This window comes from Arachis stenosperma, chromosome 5, assembly GCF_014773155.1.
Source record: "Arachis stenosperma cultivar V10309 chromosome 5, arast.V10309.gnm1.PFL2, whole genome shotgun sequence".
Taxonomy (NCBI): domain Eukaryota; kingdom Viridiplantae; phylum Streptophyta; class Magnoliopsida; order Fabales; family Fabaceae; genus Arachis; species Arachis stenosperma.
Window position 1 is genome coordinate 75,777,208 of NC_080381.1, and position 22,939 is coordinate 75,800,146.

The 22,939-nt window shown below is 38.7% G+C and overlaps 1 non-coding gene across 1 annotated transcript; it reads right to left on the reverse strand.

Moving 5' to 3' along the window:
- Window positions 1-669: 669 nt before the first annotated feature.
- LOC130983991 (small nucleolar RNA R71) lies at window positions 670-773 on the reverse strand. Its single transcript, XR_009087954.1, has one exon. It is a non-coding gene; the product is annotated as a small nucleolar RNA R71 (small nucleolar RNA).
- Window positions 774-22,939: the final 22,166 nt, after the last annotated feature.

A 22,939-nucleotide genomic window follows, 5' to 3' on the forward strand; every position in this document is an offset into this window, starting at 1 on the left:
ACTGCTTCTATCCTTACCCTTGTGTTTGGGTTCTTCTTCACTTTTATTCCTTTCTTCTTCTACTAATAATAATGATCCTCTTTACTGTGAAATAGAGGATTCTTCTTCTTTTCTTGTTATCTTCTCTTTCATATGAGCAGGAACAAGGAAAAAGGCATCTTTGTTGAAGCTGATCCAGAACCTGAAAGGACTCTGAAGAGGAAACTAAGAGAAGCTAAATTTCAACAATCCAGTGGCAACCTTTCTAAAATTTTTGAACAAGAGAAGGAGATGGCAGCCGAACCCAACAACAATATTAGAAAGAGGATGCTTGGTGATTTCACTAAACCAGCGTCCAAGTTTGATGGAAGAAGCATCTTAATTCCTGCCATTGGAGCAAACAATTTTGAGCTGAAACCTCAATTAGTTACTTTGATGCAACAGAACTGCAAGTTTCATGGACTTCCATTTGAAGATCCTTATCAGTTTTTAACTGAGTTCTTGCAGATTTGTGAGACTGTCAAGACAAATGGAGTAGATCCTGAAGTCTACAGGCTCATGCTTTTCCCTTTTGCTGTAAGAGACAGAGCTAGAACATGGTTGGACTCACAACCTAAAGATAGCCTGGACTCCTGGGATAAGCTGGTCACGGCCTTCTTGGCTAAGTTCTTTCCTCCTCAAAATCTGAGCAAGCTTAGAGTGGATGTTCAGACCTTCAAACAAAAAGATGGTGAATCCCTCTATGAAGCTTGGGAAAGATACAAACAGATGACCAAAAGATGTCCTTCTGACATGTTTTCAGAATGGACCATGATAGATATATTCTATTATGGTCTATCTGAGCTCTCTAAGAATTCTGTAGGTGGATCCATTCACCTAAAGAAAACGCTTGCAGAAGCTCAAGAACTTATTGACATGGTTGCAAATAACCAGTTCATGTACACTTCTGAGAGGAATTCTGTGAATAATAGAACGCTTCAAAGGAAGGGAGTTCTTGAAATTGATGCTCTGAATGCCATATTGGCTCAGAACAAAGTGTTGACTCAGCTAGTCAACATGATTTCTCAAAGTCTGAATAGATGGCAAAATGCATCCAACAGTACTAAAGAGGCATCTTCTGAAGAAGAAGCTTATGATCCTGAGAACCCTGCAATGGTAGAGGTAAATTACATGGGTGAACCTTATGGAAACACCTATAATTCATCATGGAGAAATCATCCGAATTTCTCATGGAAGGATCAACAAAAGCCTCAACAAGGCTTTAATAATGGTGGAAGAAATAGGCTCAGTAATATTAAGCCTTATCCATCATCTTCTCAGCAACAGACAGAGAATTATGAACAGAATACCTCTAACTTAGCAAATTTAGTCTCTGATCTGTCTAAGGCCACTTTAAGTTTCATGAATGAAACAAGGTCCTCCATCAGAAATCTGGAGGCACAAGTGGGCCAGCTGAGTAAGAAAATCACTGAAACCCCTCCTAGTACTCTCCCAAGCAATACTGAAGAAAATCCAAAAAGAGAGTGCAAGGCCATTGATATAATCAATATGGCCGAACCTAGAAAAGAAGGAGAGGATGTGAATCCCAATGAGAAAGACCTCATGGGACGTCTCTCAAGCAAGAAGGAGTTCCCTATTGAGGACCTAAAGGAATATGAGGCTCATATAGAGACCATAAAAATTCCATTAAACCTCCTTCTGCCATTCATGAGCTTTGAAGACTATTCTTCATCTGAAGAGGATGAAGATGTAACTGGAGAGCAAGTTGCTCAATATCTAGGAGCCATCATGAAGCTAAATGCCAAGTTATTTGGTAATGAGAGGAAGCATGAACAGCTTCTCTCAATGCAGAGTCAAACAGAGCCCCCACAATCAAACTCTAAGTTTGGTGTTGGGAGGCCACAACCAAACTCTAAGTTTGGTGTTGAACCCCCACATTCAAACTCTAAGTTTAGTGTTGGGAGGTCCCAACAATACTCTGAACATCTGTGAAGATCCATGAGAGCTCACTGTCAAGCTATTGACATTAAAGAAGCGCTTATTGGGAGGCAACCCAATTTTTATTTATCTAATTTTATTTTTCTTTATATTGTTCTTTTATGTTTCATTAGGTTCATGATCATGTGGAGTCACGAAAAAAATACTAAAATTAAAAACAGAATCAAAAACAGTAGAAGAAAAATCACACCCTGGAGGAAGGACTTACTGGCATTTAAATGCCAGTAAGGAGCATCTGGCTGGCGTTCAACGCCAGAACAGAGCATAGAGCTGGCGCTGAATGCCAGAAACAAGCATGGAACTGGCGTTCAACGCCAGAAACATGCTGCACATGGGCGTTGAACGCCCAGAACATGCATCACCTCGGCGTTTAAATGCCAGAATTGTATGCAAAGGCATTTTACATGCCTAATTGGTGCAGGGATGTAAATCCTTGACACCTCAGGATCTGTGGACGTCACAGGATCATCTCAGGATCTGTGGATCCCACAGGATCTCCACCTACCTCAACTCACCTTCTCCCTTCTTCACCAATCACCTTAATCCCTCTTCCCCATCATCTCTTCACCACTCACATCCATCCATCCTTTCCCACCCAAATCCACCCTACATGGCCGAAACACAAACATCTCTCCCTCTCCCCCATATATTCTTCTCCTTTTTATATTCTTTCTTCTTTTGCTCGAGGGCGAGCAACATTTTAAGTTTGGTGTGGCAAAAGCATAGCTTTTTGTTTTTCCATAACCATTGATGGCACCTAAGGCCAGAGAAACCTCAAAAAAAAAGAGAAAAGAAACAGAAGAGAAAAGAGAAGACAAAAGCTTCCACCTCTGAGTCATGGGAGATGGAGAGATTCATCTCAAGGGTCCATAGCTCAGTAGAATAGCATTTGACTGCACATCAAGAGAGCATGAGGAATTCCCTCATCAAGAAATCCCTGAGATACCTTAGGGGATACATGTTCCTCCACATAATTATTGGAAGCAACTAAGGATAGGAACACTAAAATCACTAGGGATCATGAAACAGAAGCAAGGAAGAGACATAAAGGAGCTCAAAAAGCACGATTGGACCTTCAAAAGGCGCCACCCTCACTAAGGTGGACTCATTCCTTAACTTCCTTGTTCTTATCTCTCTGTTTTTCGGTTTTTATGTTATATGTTTATCTATGTTTTGTGTCTCTACTTCATGATCATTAGTAGTTAGTAACTATGTCTTAAAGTTATGAATAATTCCATGTTTCCTTCACATCTCTTAAATGAAAAATGTTTTTAAATTCAAAAAGAATAAGAAGTTCATGAATTTCGAATTTATCCTTGAATTTAGTTTAATTATATTGATGTGGTGACAATACATTTTGTTTTCTGAATGAATGCTTAAACAGTGCATATTTTTGATCTTGTTGTTTATGAATGTTAAAATTGTTGGCTCTTGAAAGAATGATGAACAAAGAAAAATGTTATTGATAATCTAAAAAATCATGAAATTGATTCTTGAAGCAAGAAAAAGCAGTGAAAAAGCAAAAGCTTGCGAAAAAAAAGGAAAAAAAATTGGCAAAAAAAAAATAGAAAGAAAAAGAAAAAGCAAATAGAAAAAGCCAATAGCCCTTAAAACCAAAAGGCAAGGGTAAAAAGGATCCAAGGCTTTGAGAATCAATGGATAGGAGGGCCCAAGCTAATAAATCCAGGCCTAAGTGGCTAAACCAAGCTGTCCCTAACCATGTGCTTGTGGCATGTAGGTCCAAGTGAAAAGCTTGAGACTGAGTGGTAAAAGTCATGATCCAAAGCAAAAAGAGTGTGCTTAAGAGCTCTGGACACCTCTAACTGGGGACTCTAGCAAAGTTGAGTCACAATCTGAAAAGGTTCACCCAGTTATGTGTCTATTGCATTTATGTATCCGGTGGTAATACTGGAAAACAAAGTGCTTAGAGCCACGGCCAAGACTCATAAAAGTAGCTGTGATCAAGAATCAACAAACTTAACTAGGAGAATCAATAACACTATCTGAAATTCTAAGTTCCTATAGATGCCAATCATTCTAAACTTCAAAGGAAAAAGTGAGATGCCAAAACTGTTCAGAGGCAAAAAGCTACAAGTCCCGCTCATCTAATTAGAATTAATATTCATTAATATTTTGAGATTTATAGTATATTATCTTCTTTTTATCCTAATTGATTTTCAGTTGCTTGGGGACAAGCAACAATTTAAGTTAGGTGTTGTGATGAGCGCATAATTTATACGCTTTTTGGCATTGTTTTTAGGTAGTTTTTAGTATGATCTAGTTACTTTTAGGGATGTTTTCATTAGTTTTTATGCTAAATTCACATTTTTGGACTTTACTATGAGTTTGTATGTTTTTCTGTGATTTCAGGTATTTTCTGGCTGAAATTGAGGGACCTGAGCAAAACTCTAATAGGAGGCTTACAAAGGACTGCTGATGTTGTTGGAATCTGACCTCCCTTTACTCGAAATAGATTTTCTGGAGTTACAGAACTCCAAATGGCGCGCTCTTAATGGCGTTGGAAAGTAAACATCTAGATCTTTCCAGAAATATATAATAGTTTATAATTTATTCAAGATTTGATGACGTAAATTGGAGCTCAACGCCAATTTCATGCTGCATTCTGGAGTCAAACGCCAGAAACACGTCACGAACCAGAGTTGAACGCCCAAAACAGGTTACAACTTGGCGTTCAACTCCAAGAGAAGCCTCAGCTCGTGGATAGATCAAGCTCAGCCCAAGCACACATCATGTGGGCCCTAGAAGTGAATTTATGCATCAATTACTTACCTCTGTAAACCCGAGTAGCTAGTTTAGTATAAATAGAACTTTTTACTAGTTTATTAAAAGTCTTTGATCATTCGGTCTTGTGACCACGTTTGGGGGCTGGCCATTCGGCCATGCCTGGACCTATCACTTATGTATTTTCAACGGTGGAGTTTCTACACACCACAGATTAAGGGTGTGGAGCTCTACTGTACCTCAAGTTTCAATGCAATTACTACTATTTTCTATTCAATTCGATTTATTCCTATTCTAAGATATTCGTTGCACTTCAACTTGATGAATGTGATGATCCGTGACACTCATCATCATTCTCATCTTCAACTTAATGTAGCTAGTATCACATCAATAGTTTTGTAAACTTAAAATAAAGAAAATAAAAAATGTTTACTAAATCTTGAATCATCACAAACAAATCATTTAGTGCATGTACGAAACCAATTCTTTTAATGTATTTGGCAACCACTGCAAAATATTTATATTAGTCAATTTTTAGTGTACTTGTATATATATGTTATTTCAATTGACCACTTTTTCTTAACATTTAAAAATTAATATACAAATTATAGTTAAACACATGTTGATGCTGATTTTACATTGATTCTTGCAGTAAACCCCCAATTGAAGAGCTGCATCAGTTCTTAGAATTCTAGTTGTCAAAGCTATATGTGAACCCATCAGGTAAACATTTTCCTTCTTGGCCCTGGACATCTAGCTATTTCTTGGTTGTGCCTCTCATCCTAAAAAATCCACATTCATGCCCTGTGAATGGTGTTATTTAGCAATTAGCAGGGAAACAAAATAAAAAGTGTCATAGGAAAATCTGTAATAATTTTCAGTGTCTATGGAATATTTTTGCAAGAAAAAATTTAGTAACTAATAAATAATTAATTAATACCTGTAGTGCAGACTTCCCTTGAAGATCCTCACTTGCTATTAACTCATGTGAAAGCAAATCTTCCTCATCGACTAGATCAAAATCAAGGTCCGGAAAGAAATTGTAATCCTCATCAATTTCTTGTTAAAGTTTAACAAATTAAATTAGATATATACCACTATGAGTAATTGTTAAATTATATATATATATATATATATATATATATATATATATATATATATTTGTTAAACTTCAAAGAAATTGTAATCCTTTACTATCTGTCCAAATTCGCTAACTTGGTTAAAGTGTTTTAGTTTTTGGACTACTATTAATTAATATATATAAACTGAGTATGAGTTTCTAAGGGTATATTATTATCAATAATGTAGCTAGTATCACATCAATGGTTTTGTAAACATAAAATAAAGAAAATAAAAAATGTTTACTAAAACTTGAATCATCACAAACTAATTATTTAGTGCATGTTAGTCAATTTTTAGTGTACTTGTATATATATGTTATTTCAATTGACCACTTTTTCTTAACATTTAAAAATTAATATACAAATTATAGTTAAACACATGTTGATGCTGATTTTACATTGATTCTTGCAGTAAACCCCCAATTGAAGAGCTACACCAGATTTTAGAATTTCAGTTGCCAAAGCTATATGTGAACCCATTAGGTAAACATTTTTCTTCTTGGCCCTGGACATCTAGCTATTTCTTTGGTTGTTGTTATCTGCTTAATCCATGCTAGGATTTTCAGTAAGAATTGAATTCATGCACTTTAACTTGTCAATACTTTATAGTAGCATTTAATGATGCATTATTAAGCAAAGTTGCTCTTAGTCTCTATGAATTTGATTGTTTTCCTCCACCTTAAATTGAGAAAGGAGAAAACACTGAATAATAATAATTTTTTTATCATGCTGAAAGTTAAAACATATTGCCTTTTTAACATCTCTATTCATAGTGTTCCTTTTCTACCTAATATTTCTGCGAACCTGCAGTTTTTCTGCGAGCCTGCAATTTATCATGGTGTTCTTTTTAACCTGCATCTTGCCTTTTCAAACTAATATTTCTGCGAGTCTACAATTTTTTTCTATCTATATTCATGGTTATCCTTTTGAAATAAACTTTTTTATAGTCAATAGAACGACTTATGTCACTCTTTCTTCAGCGATCAAAGCCCTGTAAGTACTTACTTTTGCTTAGAAATTTATGTCTTCACAAAAAAAAGATTACTTTTCGTAAACAGATGAGTTAACTAGTTCATATAGAATCGATTATTATTTTTCAATTGATTATTCTGTTTGCCACTTTGATTGAGTTAAATTGTTTATAAAAAATACTGTAAATTTGATACTTTACTCTGTTATAGAGAAAGATTGCTTCAAAGGACTTTAAGAAATATTGGTGGACATTCTAGAACTTGAAGATTGTAATTTGCTGAGCCATGACTCCGTAAGTCATTTTTCTCTTGCATATACTGATGCCAGGGCATTTTGGCGAGTTTCACTGACCTTTTCTTCATTGTTTTTAAGGTAGTTTCATGCATTTTCTTAGGAAATAAGCTAGTTTTGGGTAGAATTTCACTTACTTCTTGATTCAAGTATACATTGTGCACTTTACATGATTTCATGAGGATTTTGCATGAATTATATGATAAATTGGATGATGCATGATCCCATGCTTAAGAGCAAGACTTTGATGCACTCTGTTTGTTTGATTTCAGGCAAAAAGAAGCAGAGAAGAGCCACGTTAGTGGCTACGTTAGTTACACTAACGTGGGCACTAACGTGGAAGGAAGGAAAGTTGGAACGTTAGTGGCATTAACTTTGAAGAAAGGAAATGGAGCCAACGTTAGTGACACTTAACATTATCACTAACGTTGGACCAAGCTCATAAGTGACCACGTTAGAGTCCACGTTGGCTTAGTTAACGTGGCCTCTAACATTATCACTAACGTGGGAGCTAACGTAAGAGGCAAGGGTGGTCGACAACGTTAGTGACACCCAACATTGTCACTAACTTTAAAAGCAACCACACAACCCCCAAGGAAGCCACGTTAACTTCCACGTTAACTTAGTTAACGTGGAAGCTAACGTGGATGAAAGAAGGTGATGGCCAACGTTAGTGACACTCAACATTGTCACTAACATTGGAAGGAGCCACACAAGCCACAATGAGCCACGTTAACTCCCACGTTAACTCAGTTAACGTGGGTAAAAGTCCCACCTGGCAGCCTGACCATGCCTTCTTCAAACATGCATAACTTGAGCCACAAAGCTCCAAATGAGGTGATTCTAGTGGCATTGGAAAGTAGGATTCCAGAGCTTTCCAAGCTTATATGGCACTACATGTTTGACACTAAAGTTGAGGGAGAAAATCTGCCCCGAAAGTGCAATGATGAACATGGTATCAACCTGTATTAAGGCCTACTGACCTCTTCACCTTCCAAGAAGTATAACTCGAGTTGTAGAGCTACAAATGATGCGCTTCCAAAGGCATTGGAAAGTAGACATCCAGGGCTTTCCAACAATATATAATCGTATGGGGTGGACACTAAGTTTGAGTTTCAAAAACGGGAAATCGCTGGCATTATTGAGACTCAACATTTTCAGTAACGTTGGCATATATGCCAGCGACCATGTCCACGTCAAAGGAGCATAACTTGAGCTAGAGAGGTCCAATTGAGGTGATTCCAGTTGGGTTAGAAAGCAGACATTTAGAGCGTTCCAACGATGTTTAATACTCTATAGTGGGCATGAAATTGGAGCCCAAACAAGAGGCATCTTTTAAGCCCCAAAAACACCAACTGGGCAGCAAGTGCAACGTTAGCCACAATAACTTTTGCACTAACGCCACACTTGTAGCGTTAGAGTGGCTAACTTTAGCACCTGGACCTCAACTTGACTCGCTTCTCTCTCAAGTCCACTTCAAAGCCCAAGCAAGCAAGCCCACAATTGTCAACCAATCAAGACCACAAGAAGCATCTAGAATAGGAATTTTCATTTAATTGTAATTTGCTTTTAATTTCATTTTGTAATTTAGGAGAGCCTATATAAAGGCCTTAGTCTTTACATTGAAGGCATCCTGGAATGGAGGGGTCTTCGGACTCCCTCCCCTCACACACTTTTCTTTCTTTTCTTGTACTTTTCATTTTATGAATTTTGAAGTTTCAATTTCAGTTTTAATCTTCATCTCTACTTTTATGCACTTTCTTTCTTTTCTATTTTGCTAGAGCAATGACCAACTAACTCTTTTCATTGGGTTAGAGAGCTCTATTGTGATTTAATGGATTAAGTGTAGTTCTTCTTCTTCTTCTTCTTTCTTTTCTCTTGATTTTACTAGAGAGCTTTCGATCTTCATCCAATTGGGTAGTTATCTTGGAAAAGAAACTATTCATACTTGGATCTCTTCTGAACCTTGAAAGAGGAATGAAGAGATCATGCTAGAAATGCTTTCTCATGCTGGACCAAATTGGGTGTGGATGGATATGTGACTATAATCCTTCCAACACTTGATTTGGGAAATGCATGTGGTATAATCAGTGACCATGCATCATCTCTTCTCATGAGCAATTGACCAAGGAATTGGCTATTGATCATGATTTGAGAGATTGAATTACAAGTAATTGTAATTCGATCACTTAAGATTGCCAAGGAGATCAATGAATGATTGAGGAAGAGATGAGAATGAACTTTATCCGGAGGATTGCAATATCTCTTGATCCCAATGTTCATTTTTTTTTAGTTCTTACATTTACTTTTCTTGCCATTTTACTTTTCTGCGCTTTATTGCTTTCTTTACTTTTCTGTCAATTTACAATTCCTGCTGCTCCTCATCCAAATCTGAATCGTCTAACTAGGATAATCAATTAACCAGTGATTGCTTAATCCGTTAATCTCTGTGGGATTGGACCTCACTCTATTGTGAGTTTTTACTTGACGACAAATTCGGTACACTTGCCGAATGGGAATTTGTTTAGAGACAAGTTTTACCCCGATCAAGTTTATGGCACCGTTGTCGGGGATTAACTGTGATTAACAAACTGCCGGTTGATTGATTTACTAGATTAGACACTTTTCTTTTATTTTTGTCTTTCTTTTGTTTCTTTATTTTCTTTTGCTAACCAACTGTTTGTGATATTGCCTCACTGGAAATTTCCTCATCTGTGACAATGGAGATTTCAATTTCTTTTGGTGATTATTGTTTGAGACAGAGCTTTCTGCAGGAAAGAAAGGAGCATCCATCATCTTTTGGTGATTATTGTTTGAGACAGAGCTTTCTGCAGGAAAGAAAGGAGCATCCGTCATATTTTAGGCAATCAAGTTTAATGAGAAACTCTCCACCACCCCAGAATGATTCACTTTACTATGCTCATGGTGGGTGGGAATATCAAGAACATGAAATGGGGTACTTTCTAGAGCCACAAAATGATCCATATTTTGGTGAAATTGATCACTACTCAAGTTGTGGCTGGGAAGATCATAATCAAAGAGATTTCACTCATTCATACCCCATTCATCAAGAGCCATCACCTCTCAATTATACAACCTCACCTCCAAGTTTTACATGCCTAAATTCTTCATCACTTGATTATGCCTCAACACAAAGTCCATACAAGTCATCCCATCAATCACACAACTCATTCCACACCCCTCAGCACAACTTCACCACAACACATCCATGTCACCAAGATTATTCTCAACCTTCATACGTAGAAATACATAGAAAACTCGTGGAAAGATACACACGACCCCAATCCTGGAAAGAAATCATCCTCAAGAAGATGAATGGGCCCTTAGAGCAGACAAGGGGGAACTTAGAACCATCAAACAGTGAGAATGAAGACCAATTTGTGGGTGAGGAAGTGGAAAAACAAGAACAAAAGGTCCCTGTGTCAAGTGAAATTGCAATAAAAGATGAGGAACATGCAAACTCACTCCCAAAGGACACAATGCAACATGATGTAGAAGAAAGAGAGGAAGTCAATCAAGGGAGTCCACACTACTCCAATAAAATAGAGAGTTGCATAGGGGGTGAGTTCATTGAACCACCAATTCAAGAAGTTCTTGATGAAGATGTTGCTCCAACCCTCATACAACACCCAAGTACTGAAACTAAGGTGGTGAAGGCAATCAACATGAGCACTAAAAAGAGGATGGTGACCAAGAAAAGAAGGACAATATCCATGAATAAGAAAAGGTCAACCAAAAGCCATCCCACCCCTACCCCATCAAGCAAGTTTACACAAGCTAACAACAGAAGAAGGCTTGTTGGAGAGAGGCACTCAAAACAAGGGGCATTAACTGGCTCGTCTTTCCTCTTGAGGTCATTCCTCTTAACAAACTGGAAGAAGAGGAAGAAAGTCATGAACAACATGTCAAGCTAATGACATTAAAAGAGCGCTTGTTGGGAGGCAACCCAACCATAGGTAACATTTCCTTGCTTTGCTTAGTTTGCTTTCAATAATTTGGCATATGACTGCATTCTAAGTTTGGTGTTGCTATGCAACAATTTGATTTTCAATCTTCACTGGGTACTTGCAACATTCTAAATTGATAGTGGCACACTAAGTTTGGTGTTGCCACTTAAATTTCAAGCAAGTACCATGCCAACACCACTTATTAATGCAATCAAAATGTCTCTGTTTGTATCTCTTGGGTCTTTATTGTATCCTTAACCTTGCTTGCTGAAACACATGCATACTCACACTTCATTCTAAGACATTCATGATCCATCATGGACCCCATCACCACTGTTTTAATTGTTGCTTGAGTATAAGCAATCATTCTATGTCTAGTGTGAGAAGGGGAAGAATAGGAGGAGAAGGGCAACAACAATGAAGATAAAATACAAGGTGGTAAAGTTCCTTTCTCCTCTTACTTATTTCCAGCACTTTAATTTGCATGATTGTCTTCTAAGTTCTTTGTATGTATGTGTGCTTGCTCCTTGTGAATAAGCATGTCAATTCTGTCTTTTAAATATTTTATTGATTAAGGCTGTGTTTTCTAGTCTGAATGTCATTACTGCATCCTTACTTTGCTTACTTGTATGCTTGTCCCTTTTGAATCAAATGAAAAGAGAATGAGTGTTTTATAAAAGACCAGAGTGGAGTTCATACTATGGAGTAAGTTCCTGGGATTGTGGTGTGGTCATAAGTTGGCTAAGTTGGTTCAACCACAAGGTGGGAGGACAACTATCTGTCATGAATACTATGCTGGAGACACACCCCATGAGACTAACTAAATAAGAAGATCCTAAGAAGAAAAAGGGAAAGAACAATAAAGGTTGAAAAACAAAAGAAAAAGAGTAAGCAACAAGGCTAGGCACCAATGGTTTTGAGCTTGAGGTATGTGTCTGTGGTGCTCATGTGTGAGGGATCTACTTGGATGAATAAGCTCTTTGGGGTGCCTTATCACTTGGTAACTTGGGTTAACTAACTCGGGATTATCAGCTGAAAGTCCACTATCAAGAGTAACCCTCACTACAAAGCAGTTAGTAACCCAAAGAGGTGCTGGACACCAAGGTCTCAAGAAAAGAAAATAAATAAACTATATGCCTGTGGTGTGTATGTATGGGGGAGAGACTTGAGCAAGTAAGTCCTTAGGGGTGCTTCAACACCTAGCACCTTGAACCAACTAGTTCGGGAGTGTTGGCTGAAAGCTTATTTTAAAGAGTTGCCCCCTTACAGAACACCTAGCCCAAGAACACAAATAAACCCTGAATTGACAACAAAAGGATCAATTAATAAAAGTCTCATGGTTTGCAGTCACGGTGAGTATTCTAGGACATGATAAAGGTCTGAAAGCTAGGAATGAACCTAAGTTGCTATGCATGAAACCACCATAAAACCAGGGACATGACTTCCACAAGAATGACTCATTACTCTTGGCATTCCATTCATCATTCTCTTGTTCTAGTACTTGCTTAGGGACAAGCAAGCTTTAAGTTTGGTGTTGTGATGCCAGGGCATTTTGGCCAGTTTCACTGACCTTTTCTTCACTGTTTTTAAGGTAGTTTCATGCATTTTCTTAGGAAATAAGCTAGTTTTGGGTAGAATTTCACTTACTTCTTGATTCAAGTATACATTGTGCACTTTACATGATTTCATGAGGATTTTGCATGAATTATATGATAAATTGGATGATGCATGATCCCATGATTAAGAGCAAGACTTTGATGCACTCTGTTTGTTTGATTTCAGGCAAAAAGAAGCAGAGAAGAGCCACGTTAGTGGCTATGTTAGTTACACTAACGTGGGCACTAACGTGGAAAAAAGGAAAGTTGGAACGTTAGTGGCATTAACTTTGAAGAAAGGAAATGGAGCCAACGTTAGTGACACTTAACATTATCACTAATGTTGGACCAAGCTCATAAGTGGCCACATTAGAGTCCACGTTAGCTTAGTTAACGTGGCCTTTAACGTTAAAAGGGGGAAGGAAGCCAACGTTAGTGACATTCAACATTGTCACTAACGTTGGCCTAAGTGCAAAATGCAACGTTAACTCCCAAGTTAACTTGGTTAACGTGGGAGCTAACGTAAGAGGCAAGGGTGGTCGACAACGTTAGTGACACCCAGCATTGTCACTAACTTTGAAAGCAACCACACAACCCCCAAGGAAGCCACGTTAACTTCCACGTTAACTTAGTTAACGTGGAAGCTAACGTGGATGAAAGAAGGTGATGGCCAACGTTAGTGACACTCAACATTGTCACTAACGTTGGAAGGAGCCACACAAACCACAATGAGCCACGTTAACTCCCACGTTAACTCAGTTAACGTGGAAGTTAACGTGGGCAAAAGTCCCACCTGGCAGCCTGACCATGCCTTCTTCAAACATGCATAACTTGAGCCACAAAGCTCCAAATGAGGTGATTCCAGTGGCATTGGAAAGTAGGATTCCAGAGCTTTCCAAGCCTATATGGCACTACATGGTTGACACTAAAGTTGAGGGAGAAAACCTGCCCCGAAAGTGCAATGATGAACATGGTATCAACCTGTATTAAGGCCTACTGACCTCTTCACATTCCAAGAAGTATAACTCGAGTTGTGGAGCTCCAAATGATGCGCTTCCAAAGGCATTGGAAAGTAGACATCCAGGGCTTTCCAACAATATATAATAGTATGGGGTGGACACTAAGTTTGAGCTTCAAAAATGGGAAATCGCTGGCCTTATTGAGACTCAACATTTTCAGTAACGTTGGCATATATGCCAGCGACCATGTCCACGTCAAAGGAGCATAACTTGAGCTACAGAGGTCCAATTGAGGTGATTCCAGTTGCGTTAGAAAGCTGACATTCAGAGATTTCCAATGATGTATAATACTCTATAGTGGGCATGAAATTAGAGTACAAACAAGAGGCATCTTTTAAGCCCCAAAAACACCAACTGGGCAGCAAGTGCAACGTTAGCCACAATAACTTTAGCACTAACGCCACACTTGTAGTGTTAGAGTGGCTAACTTTAGCACTAACTTTAGCACCTGGACCTCAACTTGACTCGCTTCTCTCTCAAGTCCACTTCAAAGCCCAAGCAAGCAAGCCCACAATTGTCAACCAATCAAGACCACAAGAAGCATCTAAAATAGGAATTTTCATTTAATTGTAATTTGCTTTTAATTTCATTTTGTAATTTAGGAGAGCCTATATAAAGGCCTTAGTCTTTACATTGAAGGCATCCTAGAATGGAGGGGTCGTCGGACTCCCTCCCCTCACACACTTTTCTTTCTTTTCTTGTACTTTTCATTTTATGAATTTTGAAGTTTCAATTTCAGTTTTAATCTTCATCTCTACTTTTATGCACTTTCTTTCTTTTCTATTTTGTTATAGCAATGACCAACTAACTCTTTTCATTGGGTTAGAGAGCTCTATTGTGATTTAATGGATTAAGTGTAGTTCTTCTTCTTCTTCTTCTTTCTTTTATCTTGATTTTACTAGAGAGCTTTCGATCTTCATCCAATTGGGTAGTTATCTTGGAAAAGAAACTATTCATACTTGGATCTCTTCTGAACCTTGAAAGTGGAATGAAGAGATCATGCTAGAAATGCTTTCTCATGCTGGACCAAATTGGGTGTGGATGGATATGTGACTATAATCCTTCCAACACTTGATTTGGGAAATGCATGTGGTATAATCAGTGACCATGCTTCATCTCTTCTCATGAGCAATTGACCAAGGAATTGGCTATTGATCAAGATTTGAGAGATTGAATTACAAGTAATTGTAATTCGATCACTTAAGATTGCCAAGGAGATCAATGAATGATTGAGGAAGAGATGCGAATGAACTTGATCCAGAGGATTGCAATATCTCTTGATCCCAATGTTCATTTTATTTTTAGTTCTTACATTTACTTTTCTTGCCATTTTACTTTTCTGCACTTTATTGCTTTCTTTACTTTTCTGTCAATTTACAATTCCTGCTGCTCCTCATCCAAATCTGAATCGTCTAACTAGGATAATGAATTAACCAGTGATTGCTTAATCCGTTAATCTCTGTGGAATTCGACCTCACTCTATTGTGAGTTTTTACTTGACGACAAATTCGGTACACTTGCCGAATGGGAATTTGTTAAGAGTCAAGTTTTACCCCGATCATATACTTGTAGGTTTTCATATGTATATTATGACCTTTGTGCAGTTTTTTGTTTTTCATGTTGAATGTCTTTTGATATTTAGTTTACTTTTAGATAAGAAATATAATTGTTTCTTAATTTTAATAATAATATTGTTGTGTGCCTTTTTGATGGATTTATGTACTCAATATGCATGAACATTATTATTTGCATGCTTGGTTAAATAGTAATAACAATATATTAATAATTAGGTTTTTCCAAGACTTAGAAAAAGATTGGATGAGTTTATCGAAAGATAAAGTTGAGTTTAGTAACGGTGTCAATGACTTCTTAGACTTTGCTTACTCTATCGGAAGCCCGCAAGGAGAGGAAATCTTATGCCCTTGTGCAAAGTGTTGTAATTTCTTGTGGCATAAAAGACAAACAATTTATATCCATTTGATTGCCTTTGGATTTGTTAATGGTTATACGAGATGCATTCATCATGGGGAAAGTGTAGTCGGCATGGATGTTGATAGCGATAGTGATAGTGAGATTGATAGCTAGTGAGAGTGAGACTAACTCGTATGACAACATGGACGCCTTGTTGAATGATAGATTTAGGCATGTGGCACAAGCGGAAGGGATAAAAGAAGGTATGAATGAAGATGCAAAGAAATTCTATGATTTGGTTGAAGAGGCTAGCAAAGAACTGTATCCCAGTTGCAAGGGATTTCCTACGTTGTCTTTCACCATCTGACTATACTTGTTAAAGTGTCAACATGGGTGGAGTAATGCCTCTTTTACTTCTCTCTTGGAGTTGCTAAAAGAGGTTGTTCCTAACTTAAATATTCCTACTTCTTTCAATAAAGCCAAGACTATGGTGAGAGACTTAGGTCTTGACTATAAGAAGATTGACGCATGCCCGAACGATTGCATGCTATATTGGAAAGAGTACGAGAAGGACACATCTTGTCATGAATGTGGCGCTTCTCGTTGGATTGTACATCGTGTAGTTGAAGCAGATGTTTTGCCTTCAAAAAAATCTCACAATATTCCTATGAAGACATTGCGACACTTTCCCCTAAATCCCAGGCTTCAAAGACTATTCATGTGCTCAGCAACAGCTAAAAGCATGAGGTGGCATGACGAAGAACGCAGAAAAGATGACAAGTTAAGGCATCCCGTTGACGGCCAGTCATGGAAGGACTTTGACAATCGTCATAAGAATTTTGCTCTTGATACCTGTAATGTGAGACTTGGCTTGTCAAGTGACGGATTCAATCCATATCGAACCATGAGCATATCTCATAGCACGTGGCCTATTGTTTTAATGGCTTATAATTTGCCGCCATGGATGTCTGATGAGCGGATAATTTATACGCTTTTTGGCATTATTTTTAGTATGTTTTTAGTATATTTTAGTTAGTTTTTGTTACATTTTTATTAGTTTGTAGTTAAAATTCACTTTTCTGGTCTTTACTATGAGTTTGTGTGTTTTTCTGTGATTTCAGATATTTTCTGGCTGAAATTGAGGGACCTGAGCAAAAATCTGATTCAGAGGTTGAAAAGGACTGCAGATGCTGTTGGATTCTGACTTCCCTGCACTCAAAGTGGATTTTCTGGAGCTACAGAAGCCCAATAGGCGCGCTCTCAACGGCGTTGGAAAGTAGACATCCTGGGCTTTCCAGCAATATATGATAGTCCATATTTTGTCCAAGATTTGATGGCCCAAACCGGCGTTACAAATCAGCTTCAGAATTCCCGGCGTTTAACGCCGGAACTGGCACAAAAAATGGAGTTAAACGCCCAAACTGGCATAAAAGCTGGCGTTTAACTCCAGAAACAGTCTCTACACATGAAAGCTTCAATGCTCAGCCCAAGCACACACCAAGTGGACCCCGAAAGTGGATTTTTACGTCATTTACTCATTTCTGTATACCCTAGGTTACTAGTTCACTATTAATAGGACCTTTTGACATTGTATCTCTACCTCATGACAGTTTACACGTTTCTCATTGTATCTTCTATGGCATGAGTCTCTAAACCCCATGGTTGGGGGTGAGGAGCTCTGCTGTGTCTTGATGGATTAATGCAATTACTACTATTTTTTTTATTCAATCATGCTTGCTTCCATTCTAAGATATCACTTGTTCCTAAACCTGATGAATGTGATGATCCGTGACACTCATCATCATTCTCAACTATGAACGTGTGCCTGACAACCACCTCCGTTCTACCTTAGATTGAGTAGATATCTCTTGGATTCCTTAATCAGAATCTTCGTGGTATAAGCTAGAATTGATGGCGGCATTCAAGAGAATCCGGAAGGTCTAAACCTTGTCTGTGGTATTCTGAGTAGGATTCAAGGATTGAATGACTGTGACGAGCTTCAAACTCCTGAGGGCTGGGTGTTAGTGACAGACGCAAAAGAATCACTAGATTCTATTCCAACCCGATTGAGAACCGACAGATGATTAGCCGTGCTGTGACAGAGCGCGTTGAACATTTTCACTAAGAGGATGGGAGGTAGCCATTGACAACGGTGAAACCCTACATACAGCCTGCCATGGAAGGAGCTTTGCGTGCTTGAAGAAGAAGATAGTAGGAAAGCAGAGGTTCAGAAGATAGAGCATCTCCAAAACCTCAACCTGTTCCCCATTACTGCAAAACAATTACTTATTTCATGTTCTTTTGCTTTTTACAATCAACCCTGATAATTATTGATATCCTGACTAAGAGTTACAAGATAACCATAGCTTGCTTCAAGCCGACAATCTCCGTGGGATCGACCCTTACTCACGTAAAGTATTACTTAGACGACCCAGTGCACTTGCTGGTTAGTTGTGCGGGATTGCAAAAGTGTGATTGCAATTTCGTGCACCAAGTTTTTGGCGCCGTTGCCGGGGATTGTTCGAGTTTGGACAACTGACGGTTTATCTTGTTGCTTGGATTAGGACTGTTTTATTTTTGTTGGTTTAGAGTCTTTTATTTGAGTCTAGTTTCATATTTTAAGTTTGGTGTCAATTGCATGCCTTTGTTTTCTTTTAATTTTTAGAATTTGCATGTCCTTAGCTCTTTCTTGATTTTTAAAAAAAAAATTCTAAGTTTGGTGTCCTCTTTGTGTTTTCCTTTAAAATTTTCGAAAATTTGTGTTTGATTTTCTAAAAATTTCAAGTTTGGTGTCATTTTGTTGTTTTTCTCTTTCCTCATTTCAAAAAAATCAAATCTTTTTCAAAATAATTTTCAATCATATCTTTTCAATTGATAATTCCAAAATCTTTTTAATTAACTAATTGATTTAGTTTTCAATTTGCTTTGATATTATTTTCTTTTAGTTTTCGAAATTTTATTTTATTTTCCGTTTGTTTTATTTTATTTTTTTCGGTCAACTTTAAAAAAAATTTTTACTTTACTTGTGAATCCATATCATATTCCCTTTCTCCATCATGGACCTAAGTGGAATTGAGCAGTCCAGAAGGACTCTGGGGTCATATGGGAGTAGCATCTGTATACCTCCCATTAAAGCAAGCAGCTTTGAGCTAAATCCTCAACTCATTATCATGGTGCAGCAAAATTGCCAGTATTCCGGTCTTCCACAAGAAGAACCTACTGAGTTCCTGGCACAATTCTTACAAATTGCTGACACAGTACATGATAAAGAGGTGAATCAGGATGTCTACAGATTATTACTGTTTCCATTTGCTGTAAAAGATCAAGCTAAGAGGTGGTTGAATAACCAACCCACAGCAAGCATAAAAACATGGAGACAGTTATCAGACAAATTCCTGAATCAATTTTACCCTCCAAAAAGGATGACACAGCTAAGGCTGGACATCCAAGGCTTTAAACAAGAGGATAATGAATCCCTTTATAATGCCTGGGAGAGGTATAGAGGTATGCTAAGAAAATACCCCTCTGAAATGTTTTCAGAGTGGGTACAGTTAGACATCTTCTACTATGGGCATACAGAAAAAGCTCAGATGTCTCGAGACCACTCAGCTGGTGGATCTATACATATGAAGAAGACGATTGAGGAGGCTCAAGAGCTTATAGATACTGTTGCTAGAAATCAACATTTGTACTCTAGCAATGAGTCCTCTACAAAAGAAGAAGTTATGGCAGTAGCCACTGATCCTAATCCTCAAGAACAGATGGTTGAGCTTAATCAGTAATTACACCGGATGACAAAACAGTTAGCAGAATTTAAAGAGATGCTCCAAAAAACTAAGATTGCTAACAAGAACATAGAATCACAGTTGAATCAGGCAAAACAGCAGTTATCTAAACAGATAACAGAAGAATGCCAAGCAGTTCAACTAAAGAGTGGGAAGACATTGAATAACACTGCTTAAAGTAGCAAAAAGCCAATAAAGGAACAATTGACAGAGGATAACCAAACCACTGTCCAAAATCCCTCTGAGGACAGTAAGAGCCTAGAGAGGAATACTGTTGGCGTCCAAACGCCAGAAAGGGGGGGGAAGCTGGCGTTAAACGCCCATTCCCTGCCCAGTTCTAGCATTCAAACGCCAGAAAAGGGGGAAAAGTTGGCGTTAAACGCCCATTCTTCATCCAATCCTGGCGTTCAAACGTCAATGGGGAATCAGACACCTGAGAGTGCTGGTAGTAACCCCTCTAAAAAGGCTTCTCCAACCACCTCTGTAAGGAATAAACCTGCAGCAACTAAGGTTGAAGAATATAAAGCCAAGATGCCTTATCCTCAGAAACTCCGCCAAGCGGAACAGGATAAGCAATTTGCCCGCTTTGCAGACTAGCTAAGGACTCTTGAAATAAAGATTCCGTTTGCAGAGGCAATTGAGCAAATACCTTCTTATGCTAAGTTCATGAAAGAGATCTTAAGTCATAAGAAGGATTGGAAAGAAACTGAAAAAGTGTTTCTCACTGAAGAATGCAGTGCAGTCATTCTGAAAAGCTTACTAGAAAAGCTTCAAGATCCAAGAAGCTTTATGATACCATGCACATTAGAAGGTGCTTGCACCAAGACAGCCCTGTGTGACCTTGGAGCAAGTATCAATCTAATACCTGCATCCACTATTAGAAAGCTTGGGTTGACTGAAGAAGTCAAACCAATCCGGATTTGCCTCCAACTTGCTGATGGCTCCATTAAATATCCATCAGGCATAATTGAGGACATGATTGTCAAGGTTGGGCCATTCGCCTTTCCAACTGACTTTGTAGTGCTGGAAATGGAGGAGCACAAGAGTGCAACTCTCATTCTAGGAAGACCTTTCCTAGCAACTGGACGAACTCTCATTGATGTACAAAAAGGGGTAGTAACCCTGAGAGTCAATGAGGATGAGTTCAAGTTGAATGCTGTAAAAGCTATGCAGCATCCAGACACACCAAATGACTGCATGGGCGCTGACATTATTGACTCTTTGGTGGAAGAGATCAATATGACTGAAGGTCTAGAATCAGAGCTAGAGGGCATCTTCAAGGATGTTCAGCCTGATCAGGAAGAACCAGAAGAAACAAAAGAAATTTTGAAAATTCCTCAGGAAGAGGATAAGCCTCCCAAACCTGAGCTCAAACCACTACCACCATCCCTGAAGTATGTATTTCTGGGAGAGGGTGACACTTTTCCAGTGATTATAAGCTCTGCTTTAAATCCACACGAAGAGGAAGCACTGATTCAAGTGCTAAGAACACACAAGACAGCTCTTGGGTGGTCCATAAGTGATCTTAAAGGCATTAGCCCAGCAAGATGCATGCACAAGATCCTATTGGAGGATAATGCCAAACCAGTGGTTCAACCACAAAGGCGGCTAAATCCAGCCATGAAGGAGGTGGTGCAGAAAGAGGTCACTAAATTACTAGAGGCTAGGATTATTTATCCCATTTCTGATAGCCCTTGGGTGAGCCCTGTCCAAGTTGTCCCCAAGAAGGGAGGCATGACAGTAGTTCATAATGAAAAAAATGAACTGGTTTCTACAAGAACAGTTACAGGGTGGCGTATGTGTATTGACTACAGAAGGCTCAATACAGCCATCAGAAAGGATCATTTTCCTTTACCATTCATAGACCAAATGCTAGAAAAACTAGCTGGTCATGATTATTACTGCTTTTTGGATGACTATTCAGGTTACAACCAAATTGCAATAGATCCTCAAGACCAAGAGAAAACAGCATTCACTTGTCCTTCTGGCGTGTTTGCCTACAGGAGAATGCCTTTTGGTCTGTGTAATGCTCCTGCAACTTTTCAGAGATGCATGCTATCCATCTTCTCTGATATGGTGGAGAAATTCCTGGAAGTCTTCATGGATGACTTCTCAGTATATGGAGACTCATTCAGCTCCTGTCTTAACCACCTAGCACTTGTCCTGAAAAGGTGCCAAGAGACTAACCTGGTTTTAAACTGGGAGAAATGTCACTTTATGGTGACTGAAGGAATTGTCCTTGGGCACAAAATTTCAAGCAAGGGAATAGAGGTGGATAAGGCAAAGGTAGAGGTAATTGAAAAATTACCACCACCTGCCAATGTTAAGGCAATCAGAAGCTTTCTGGGGCATGCAGGATTCTATAGAAGGTTTATAAAGGATTTTTCAAAAATTGCAAAACCTCTGAGCAACCTGCTAGCTGCTGACAGACCATTTGTGTTTGACACACAGTGTTTGCAGGCATTTGAGACCCTGAAAGCCAAACTGGTCATAACACCAGTCATCTCTGCACCAGACTGGACATTACCATTCGAATTAATGTGTGATGCCAGTGACCATGCCATTGGTGCAGTGTTGGGACAGAGGCATAACAAGCTTCTACACGTCATTTATTATGCCAGCCGTGTTCTAAATGACGCACAGAAGAATTACACAACCACAGAAAAAGAGTTACTTGCAGTGGTCTATGCCATTGACAAATTTAGATCCTATCTAGTAGGATCAAAGGTGATTGTGTACACTGACCATGCTGCTCTTAAGTACTTACTCACAAAGCAGGATTCAAAACACAGGCTCATAAGATGGGTGTTGCTTCTGCAAGAGTTTGATATAGAAATAAGAGACAGAAAAGGGACAGAGAACCAAGAAGCTGATCATCTATCCCGAATAGAACCAGTAGCTGGGGCGTCCCTCCCTTCTACTGAGATCTCTGAGACCTTCCCAGATGAGCAACTTTTTGCCATTCAGGAAGCTCCATGGTTTGCAGATATTGTAAATTACAAAGCTGTGAGGTTCATACCCCAGGAGTATAGCAGGGTGCAAAGAAAGAAATTAATTTCAGATGCCAAGTACTACCCATGGGATGAGCCATATCTCTTTAAGAGATGTGTAGACGGAATGATCCGCAGATGTGTACCCAGAGAGGAAACACAAAGGATCCTGTGGTATTGCCATGGATCACAGTATGGGGGACATTTCGGAAGTGAGCGAACAGCCACTAAGGTCCTCCAATGTGGCTTCTACTGGCCTACTCTCTATAAAGATGCCCGAGAGTTTGTGCGTAACTGTGACAGCTGCCAAAGAGCTGGTAACTTGCCTCATGGATACACCATGCCTCAACAAGGGATCTTAGAGATTGAATTGTTTGATGTATGGGGGATTGACTTCATGGGTCCGTTCCCACCATCATACTCAAACACTTACATTCTGGTGGCAGTAGACTATGTATCTAAGTGGGTAGAAGCAATTGCTACACCCACTAATGATACTAAGACCGTGCTGAAATTCCTCCAGAAACACATCTTTAGCAGATTTGGTGTTCCCAGAGTCCTAATCAGT